General features: G+C 34.5%; 1 pseudogene; it reads left to right on the top strand.

The window, feature by feature from the left end:
- Window positions 1-430: 430 nt before the first annotated feature.
- LOC100917260 lies at window positions 431-10,262 on the top strand (annotated as a pseudogene).
- The last annotated feature ends 304 nt before the right edge of the window (window positions 10,263-10,566 follow it).

Here is a 10,566-nt window from a genome sequence, read left to right as displayed (position 1 = left end):
CTACATACATTTATCATCATCAAACTTATAAATACACTGTGTAATGAGGCTTTAGCCCATGCCCAGATCACCTAATATGGAATCAACTACATGGAAGACATTTGGACCCAAATGCATGAGTATTCTGCATTGTCCTATTTCACAACTGAGATCAACACATGGACAGCACAGTTGGAGCTCTCTGCAACTTTAATCTACAGAAGGATAGCTTCTGTCTTTCTCTTTCCTGTGGTGGAAAAGAGTGAACTTATTTGTTCAAGGCAAGTAACACTATGTAGTAAGGAGTATAGTACAGGGCATATGGCCCCAAGAAATAAGTTTGAGATTTTGATCCATTTCATCTGTCCTTTTCAGTTCTAACCCCTATCCCAAAGTCAAGTGGTATACAACTCTTTCCTTATTGGTAGAGATGAATATCCTGCCCTAAATGATGGGCAAGGAAGAGGTGGTGAGAGAGACAAAAGCTTCAGTTCTTGGCCAAGTTCCTATGAGGGCTCTTCAAGCTGGAGTGCTTCAGGACTTAAGGCCAGTCTCTTGCAAGTCCCCCTTCAATCTCCAATTGGCTTCCAATTTCAAGAGAGGAGATGGAAGAGATGAACCTCACTTTGTGTGGCTGAAGGAAAAGATTCTGGGAAGATACGAGCTGAAGGTCATCCTCTGTCATGTTGTTAATCTTCAATCTCCTAGAGAATCTGGGGAGTTTCCTCTCAGGTGAGATCCAGGATCCTATCTCTTTGTTGAGCTATATCACTTTGTTCCCAGTGGCAGAGTTCTTTTATTCTCTGATATGTATTCTTCTATGTATATTTACCTTGATTTCTGTTTTACTATAATTTAGATGATGGGTTTCTTTACTATTTTCTCTGTGTATTCTTTGTCAAATTGGTATTAAATGAGAAAGAAGTCAAACCTTGATTATAGAGCTCAGAATTCTTTACCCCCTCCCCCCCCCAAAAAAAAAGATTTGGCAAAGTGATCAAAAGTTAGCTCAAACCCAATCATGTATTTTATTTGATTAATATTTAAGTGAGTAGATAAATATACTTCTATCCCCATATCCTATCTATATCCTATAGAGAAGAATGGTGGCTGCTGGCCTCAACTTCCTGCTTCTCTCATGGCAGAAATGAAAATCTCCCTTGAAGAAAGGTGGGAGGAGAAGAGACTAGAGCTATCTATTCTGTCTCCCTTCAAGTCAACTAAAGACAAAAGCTTTGCTGCATGTGGAGCCTCAATACACATGTGAGGTCTACATGTGCAGGTCCTGGACCCAGGAGCTCAAGCTATGGGAACCTTGAAATCCAGAATTCCAGGACAGACTTTGTACACAGGTTAGCTAGGAAATCTTGAGAAGCAAGAGTACCAGGTTACTAGCCTGAGTAGAGGGGTTCAACTTGGTGAAGATGTTAATAGGAACTAGGTTCAGCCTTGAGCCTAATCACCATTCCCTACCCAGAGACCAAGGTGGTATGTGGCAAAATAGAGGCAAGAGGAAGAAAGTATGAACTAGAGGTATCCAGAGAAAAAAAGTATTTACATTTGTTCTTGCTATGCATTTAAAGTGAATATTCTTTTGTAAAAGCTAATTTATTATAAATGACTAAATTGGGGGAATATAATCAATGGAGGCCCTTGCCAATAGCAGAAAAAGGAGACCATCTCCCCATCCCCTAAGGGAGTGAGAATAGAACATATTAAACCTGATCCTCAGATGGCTGAGCCAGAACCCACTGATGTTAAAAGGCTTTAAAGATTGAAAAAGCACTTTACATGATTATTTTGTTTGACCCTCTCAATAATCCTATATGGGAGTTGTTATTATTATCCTCACTTTATAGAAGAGGAAAATGAGAACTTCTTGATTACAAGAACTTTGTTCAATTTGTTATAAGTGCCACCTCTCTCAAAGACTGCATATATACTAAATACTTTTACCATTCTTATGTCTCTGGTGACAGTGACATTGAGTTTTCAATGCCAAAGTAACATAAGTTCTGGAAATCATTTCAAACTAAAAAGGCTAATGAACATATCACAAATATACACAGTGACTATGCCTCCAAAATCAAACTAGCTATATTTAAGAAGATTTGTTGCCATATTAGCCTAGATTGATAAATCCTCTCCAGTCATTACAACTCAATGACCATTTAAAAAGTCGTAGAGAGATTTCAACCTACACTAAAGTATATACTCACACCAATTAAATCACAAATCCTTGAAATTTTGAAATAGATACACATCAAGAAAAGGAGCTGACATCCATCACTGGGAATGAAAATTATTCTTGACAATGTGTAATAGCTAATAATAAAGTCACTATGTAAATCTCTCAGCAAAATTATATAGAAAACTGTATTTTGAGCAATGTCACATAAATATGGAAAATGTGCTTACCTCCATTCATATTGGTTTAAAATTATTCAAAAGCTGAAACCCCTAGAGAAGAAAAAAGAGTGCATTAAATATGATGTTAAAAATATGGATTCATATGCTACAATGAGAGTTATCCATATAACTGCCAAGGCTCAAAATACTAATAAAAATTGTTTAGGCACTGCTAAAGTTTTCTGGAAGGCTCAAATAGATTTTCTCTTCTATAAGGTCATTTTGAATAGAATTATCATCAAGATTTCTTTTTAAAATTATTAATATTTTCTTTTTACATTGTTTACATTTCTCCCAGTGTCTCTTACCCTTCCTCTCCCAAAAGCCATCCCATGTAATAAAGAATTTTTAAAGAAAAAAAAAAAGGAGGGGAAGGATTATAGGAAGATGGTGGACTAGATCAGAAAATTCCAAATGCTCCATATTTCCCCCACCAAAAAAAAAAAAAAAAAAAAAATGTGCCTCAGGGAAAATACAAACTGATGAAAAACAAATAAGACTTAGAACACAACAGGTTCTTCCTGGGATAATTTCAGAGTTCCAAAGAAAGACCCAGGATTAACTAGCATGAAATGTAAATACCTCCAGATTAGTTCTGCTGAAAAAGCAAACCAGGTACCCTGGAATTTTCTGGGTTCAGGGGTAGCCTTGTCCTGAACCCCTTTCATCTTCTGGACAGTGAAAGGAGTCATGGGGTCTGAGTCTGGGAAGATTCAGGGAATATCTGTTATTAAAGAATGCCAGGTGCAGCTATGCTGCTGAAATGTGGCCCTGGGTGAAAAGAAACCAGCACTCCCAGTGAATGCAGAAGCAATGAGGTAGAGTAGCTGTGGCTGTGGGCACTTAACCCCAATTGCCTCAGGGCACTTACAGGAGGATGGAGTTCTTGGTTTAGGGTTCCAGTTTGGAGGGGAGAACTAAAGGAAGACCTGAAACCAGAAGCTCTAAGGACTAGAGTTGATTTCACTATTAAGTTCTTATTTTTTTAAAAAATGAGCAGGCAAAGAAGAAATAACCCAAACATAGAAAATTACTGTAGGAATAGGAAAGCTCAGGATTCACAATCAGAAAATATTGGAATTTTTAAAAAAGTCTTCCCTACCCTAAAAAGTAATGTTAAATGGTTACCCACCCAAAAAGAATTGATAGAATTCAAAAAGTACTTTAAAATAAAATAAAAAAGACTGAAGGGGAAAAAATAAAAACAATCCAAGAAAAATAACACTATGGCACAAAAATCAACCAACTAGAAAAGTAGACCCAGAGTCTTAAAGAAGAAAATGACTTTTTAAAAATTAGAATTGAAAAAGGGGAAGTGAGTGAAGTTATAAGAGACCAATAAATAATCAAACAAAACATAAAGAATAAAAAAACTGGAGAATGTGAAACATAAGAACAACAATAGATCTGGAGAACAGATCAAGAAGAGAAAATATAAGAAAAATTGGACTACCTGAAACCTATGATAAAAAAAGAACCTTGACACAATAATGCAATAAATAAAGAAAATTGTTTAAAGTGATAGAAAAAGAGGGGAAAGTAGAAATAGAAAAAAAAAAATCCACTGATCACCATCTCAAAGAGATCCAACAAGGAGAACATATAGAAATATCATTGCTAACGAGATCAACCAAATCATTTCTAATGGAGCAGTAATGAACTGAACTAGCTATACCCAGAAAAAGAACTCTGGGAGATGACTAAAAACCATTACATTGAATTCCCAGTCCCTATATTTATGCACACCTGCATCTTTGATTTCCTTCACAAGCTAATTGTACAATAATTCAGAGTCTGATTCTTTTTGTACAGCAAAATAATGTTGTGGTCATGTATACTTATTGTGTATCTAAGTTATATTTTAATATATTTAACATCTACTGGTCATCCTGCCATTTAGGGGAGGGGGTGGGGGGGGGGTAAGAGGTGAAAAATTGGAACAAGAGGTTTGGCAATTGTTAATGCTGTAAAGTTACCCATGTATATATCCTGTAAATTAAAGGCTATTAAATAAAAAAAAAAAAAAGAAAAAAGAAATATCATTGCTAAATTCCAAAAATCCCAGATTTTTCTTTGAAGAAAATTTTACAAGCAACAACAATAAAACTATTCAAATATTCTGGAACCACAATAAAAATTGCACAAATTTATCAGTAGCTACAAAAAAGACAGTAGGTCCTGGAATACATGTTGACAATCAAAAAAAGTAGGGTTGTGGCTGAAAATGTTATACCCAACAAAATTAAGTATTATATTGAATGGAAAAAATGGACATTTAATAAAATATCTGATTTTCAGGTTTTGTCTCAAACAAACCTGAACTCAATAAATAGAGAATTTAACAAATAAGAGTCAGTATCAAATACTAATTTCAAGGGACTCAAAAGGATACATTGTTTATGTTTTATATGTGGACATGAAGAACATATGTCTAAGATTGACACTAGTAATTGTGTAGTCCAAAAGAAAGGATGGAGTACATATAATATGGTATATGTGTGTGTGTGTGTATGTGTATATATATATATATATATATATACACATACACACACACTAAGAAGGGTATAGCACCTTCCAAAATATATAAAGAAACAAGGGAAGAGGGGATAAGATAAGGTGAGGTAGAGAAGGGTTTTAGATTAATGGGAGTGAGGGCAGTTAGATGGTTCAGTGGCTAGAGTACCAGCCCTGAAATCACGAAGACCTGAGTTCAAATCGGACCTCAGATACTTAACCGTTGCTTATCTGTGTGACCCTAGGCAAGTCACTTAACCCCAATTGCCTTAGGGAAAAAAATACATATACATATATGTGTATATATATATATATATATATATATATATATATATATAAATGGGAGTAGGATAAGGTATATATAGACTAATAGTAATGGGATAAAGAAGGAGAGAGAGTAAAGAGAGAAAAAACCTTTTTTTAAAAAAGAAAGGAATAATAAAAACAATCAGTAAAATTGATATAAAAAGTCTGAAAATATTTGTATGTTTCTGCCATTGTGGACCTCCAATGTCAATAAAGAAGAGTGGGGAGATGTCTTCTCATTTCTCTTTTTTGAAGTCATGCTTGTTCTTTGTGGTTGTATAATATTCACTGTTGATTTTTTGTATTGTATTCACTGTGTACATTGTTTTCTTGGTTCTGCTTATTCTTCACTATCTCTGCTTCTCCCTATTCATCATATTTGTCATTTCTTAAAAGCACGTGATAACATTCAATTACATTAATTTGATATAATTTGTTTAGTTATTCCCCACTTGATGGGTATCTACTTCATCATCATGATTATAAGGAGAGAAGTCATAATACATTTCAAAGCTTTCATAAATTCTCTTTTATAGGAAAATTTTTATAGACATCTCTCCAGAAATTGGAGGGAGAACCCTTCTTTCTTCTTTTTAACTGAGACAGCTAAATGGCATAATGGATAGATTGCTGGGCTTCATATCAGGAAGCCTTAGAAATTTACTAAATGTGAGATCCTGAACAAGTCAATTAACCACTATGAGAATAGTAATAATACCCACCTCTCACAATTGTTGTAAGGATCAAATAAGATAATTGTAAAGTACTTACTAAATGCCTTACATATATAAGTATGAGGGCTAAATATATGTTTTGTTGCTATCTGGTCATTTCAATCATGTCTGATTCTTTGTGACCCCTTTTAGCAAAGATATTGAAGTGGTTTGCCATTTTCTTCCCAGCTCATTTTACAGATAAGGAAACTGAGGCAAACAGCATCACATAGCTAGTGAGTGTCAAAAACCAGATTTGAACTCTGTAGGTTAAGTCTCTCAAATTCTAGGTCCAGCACTCTATTGTACCACCTAACTGCACTTATATAAATATTAATTGTTGTCATTAGCATTCTCTAGCATAAATGGATACCAGTGTCCTTGGTCAGTTTTTACCAACTAATTTTTTTAACAGATTAAGTTAAGCCTTTTAATGTTGTGATAAGAACAATTGCTATTTTTGTATCTTTTGTTCTTAAAGAGGGCTTACTGTGTGCCTTGACTTGCAAATGAATTTGATTTGTGAGGCAGGACTGTGCAAAGTCATTAGATTCAGAGTCCTCCAGAGTCATCTGGATCCAGTGGCAAATCATAAATCAAGAAGACTGAACATGGTCCTGAATACAGTGGAAGACGTTGGCCTTTTTAAGTTAAGGTCTTTCCCAAGTCTCAGATTGTCTGAGGCTACACCCATTCAGTGATTAGGTAGGTAAAGAATGAAGCAAACCCTGTTCCCATGCAGGTTAAATTAGTTTTTCCTGGAGAATTAATTGTTATGACAAAACGTGAGACTTTATATAGGAAACTAAAGGCTTAGACTGTTGACATCACTTCTGGTTATCTGAGTTAAAACAGATTTCCTACACCAGTTGATTTCTGGATGAGGAAGCAGAAAAGGGGGAAATATTGGTGCTAATTCAATAAATAATTATTAAGATATGAAAGAAATAATCATTTCTGTCAATCCACTATACTAAGATACTTCTGAGGGGGTAAATAGGGAAAATAAATAAATAAAATGGAATAAAAATAATCAAAACAATAAATCTAATATTACAGAATTAGCTAAATATCTTAGGGGGGACTGAATTTTAAAAAATAAAAATAAAAATTATTACCTTGTTGAAAAATTTTAATTGGAACCATGGTCGGAAGCCATAGAATTCAATCCACACCCAAATAAAATTTCCTTACATATTATACACAGGTGTTCATATAGCCTCTGTTCTGCTTGGAGCCCTCCAGAATGGTGAATTGTTAACTGATTCAGTCATTCTATAGAGTAATGTCCATACATACTCTCCTAGCAATGTACTATACTTTAGCTGTATCCCAAAAGAGATAAAAGGAAAAGGACCTACAGACTTTTTAGTCAATTAGGGAATGGCAGAAAAAATTGTAGTATGTGATTATGATGGAATACCATCATAATACTATAAGAAATGGTGCGTAGGATGATCTGAAAAGACTTCCACGAACTAAAGCAAAGTAAATTTACTGTGTACAGAGTAACAGTAATATTGTAAAGATGATAAGCTGTGAATGATTTAGCTATTCTCAGCAATACAATGATCCAAGACAACTCTGAAGGACTTATGTAAAAAAATGTTATTCATTCCTCAGAGAAAGAACTGGTAGTGTCTGAATACAAATTTAAAGAATATTTTTCCCTCTTTATTTTTCTTGAGGTCTTTTTTTGAGGGGGTCTATGTTTTCTTTCACAACATTGACTATCATGGAATTATTTTGCATGACCACACATCATGTATAACATATCAAATTATCTACCTCTTGATGGGGGAGAGGGGAGAATTTAGAACTCAAAGTTTTAAAAACTAATGTTACAAATTGTTTTTACATGTTATTGGGGAGAATAAAATACTAAATAAATTTAATTTTTGAAAGAATTAATAAAAAAAAAAAAAAAAGAAAGTTTCCCTTATACCAAACCTGTTTGCTTCTTTGCAACTTCTCCCCATTGCTCCTAGTTCAGAGTGCTGGGAACAAGTAGATCAAGAATAATTACTCTTCTCCAGGATAGTCTTTTAAAGCCTGGAGAACAGTTATCACATTCCCTCCAAGTTTTCTTCCCTCTACATACCCTCATTTCCTTCAAACAATTCTCAATTAATTCAGCTAAAGGCAACTAGGTGGCACAGTAGTAGATCTGGGGTTAAGAGGACTTGAGTTCCAATACAACTTCAAACATTTATTAGCTGTTTGATACTTAACATTCTGTGCCTCAGTTTCCTCATCCATAAAATGGCTATGATAATTGCTTCTATCTCACAGGATAGTTGTGAGGATAAAAATGAGATAATCTTTGTAAGGTGGTTTGGAAACCTTATCAATGTCTTTTATAAAATGTGGCACCTACATTTCAAAAAAATATATCTTTCCCTTTTTATATTACCTGTTCACAATAACTATACATTTTGGGGTGCTTTATGAGCTATTTGCCATCATTTTTCCAGCCCCAAAGCTTCCTTCAGAAATCCAGCCAAGACAATCTGAGACACTACAGTGAGGAAGCTCCATATATAACCATATCAAAACTGGAGCCTCCTCAGGTAATTTCAGTCATGAAGAATTATTAAAAATATGGAAAGGACTTTTCTACTCTATGTAGATGCAGTTCAAACCTCTCCTATAGGTGGAATTTGGAGATACAATTTTCTGATTCATTTGTGTTTTTCAGAACACAGAAACCCAGCACCTGTTTGTTCAGACTTTTTGGCAAACCATGAACCATGAGTGGATTGGCATAAACAGATTGTTCCTGGATACATTCTACATGCTAATGCACCTGCTTTTAAACCAATCCTTTGAGGTTTTAAAAAGAAATATATGGGAAGAAAGTCACGTTAAACTACTTCTGGTTATCATAATGAAAAAATTTTGTGCGCAGACAGTAAAGCACCTTGTGGAGTAAAATTCCACTTTATTGACAGACTAAAAGTAGAAGCAAAAAAGCTTACAGCAGATAAAAGCCTGAAGTCTATTAGTTTCATTCTGCAAAATTGCAGCTAAGACAAAGAATTTTACATTACTATATAATATAGTCAGAGGTATCTTTGAAGCAATTTTGGAACAAACTCTCTTTGCCATTGAAGATTTAATAAAAGAATTAAATGCAAACCAAACTAAGCAGAATGATGGCAAAGGACACATTGGACTTGTCCTTCAGTGTAACTATGAAAAAATTGCTGACAGATTATTTGAAATGGCCAGCAGACAAAGCCCTCTTTCCTTGAATAGGAAGTGTCTCTACAAATTGGTCACAAAGTTCCAGTGTTGCTAAAAGCATATTCTCTCAAGATGGACTTTCTCAGGATAACAAATTGGAAGAGAACAGGTTACAGCAAAAGATTTGTTTGTCAAAACTGAAGTTGCAAGAAGAGAAAGGAGGAAAAGATAAAAAGCAGAATATGGAGACAGCTGTGACTTTTGAGAAAGATAGATCAAGAACCACAAAGAGAAATCAGATGAATAAAGGGAAGAATATGAGTACTGATTCCTCTTTTCCATGAGATAGGCATGTCCTTAAGTTCTGAAAACATCAGCTCAAGGGGAGCATGTAAAAGAAAAAATGGTTAAAGACCAAAAGCCATAGAAGTAACAGATGGCTTCAAGGAGCCAAATAAGAATACTGAAACAGAGACTAAAAAGAATGAAAAAACAAGGATTGACAGGTCTTGAAATGATGCCAGTCATCAGCAAAAAGAAAAAGATACTTGCAAGAAGACCAATGATCTGCATGCAAATGAAAAAATTTGTACACCACACTTCAGAAGACTTATACAAAAACTCCTGTTGTGAAAGGATCACCATCATATCTATTATTTCCACAAAGCCAGAAAATAATGACACAGATATCCCTAAAATGGTCACAAAGCAAAGGAAGTAAGTTGTTAATGAAAACAAACACATTGCTCCTGAAATAGCCTGGAAGATTTCTTCCAAAATGGTTAATCTGAAAAGAGTTACAATTAACTAGAACCACCGAACTAGAGATAAAGTGTCAGGATATAGATAAAATGATAATGATTAAAAAAAAAAAAAAAGAAAGAAAGAAACATAAGTGAGTTGGTACAAACAGTGTTCTTCCTCCCCAGCAAGATAAGGCCAAGTTATCCAAGAGAGAAAGGGCAAAGAGTACAAACAATCCAATAGATTGTGATTTTCTTCCCCTCCAAAAAGGTTAAATAGGAGTGTCAGGACATCAATGGATTCCTTAAAGAAGAAAAATGAATTTTTTGGTCTCTAGAACAAAGGATACTTTTCAGACCTCCAGGTAGAAGAATGAAAAGAAACTCAAGAAACATGTTTAGTGCTTTCTAAGTGTGAGATGGTTTTCTGAGTGATCTTTGAAGAATTCAACTTCCAAAAAAAGAGTAGGTAGAAGAAATATTTTCTAGCACAAGGCTAATTAACATTCCAGAATGTCATTAGCAAGGAATCACATTAAAAATATTATTTTTTCAGCAATAAAAACTGAGTTGTGGTACAAGAACTAGTTCAGAAGCATGGGTTCTTTTTATTTGGTAAAGGGAACTGGGAAGAAAATTCATAGTGTTAAAAACTGACTTTTAATGAAAATGATGGTAGAACAGAAACAGACCTCAAAAACACAATTCTTTTGACC

The sequence above is a fragment of the Sarcophilus harrisii genome, chromosome 4 (assembly GCF_902635505.1).
Source record: "Sarcophilus harrisii chromosome 4, mSarHar1.11, whole genome shotgun sequence".
In the NCBI taxonomy this organism is placed as follows: domain Eukaryota; kingdom Metazoa; phylum Chordata; class Mammalia; order Dasyuromorphia; family Dasyuridae; genus Sarcophilus; species Sarcophilus harrisii.
This window is presented reverse-complemented; position numbering and strand designations above follow the sequence as displayed.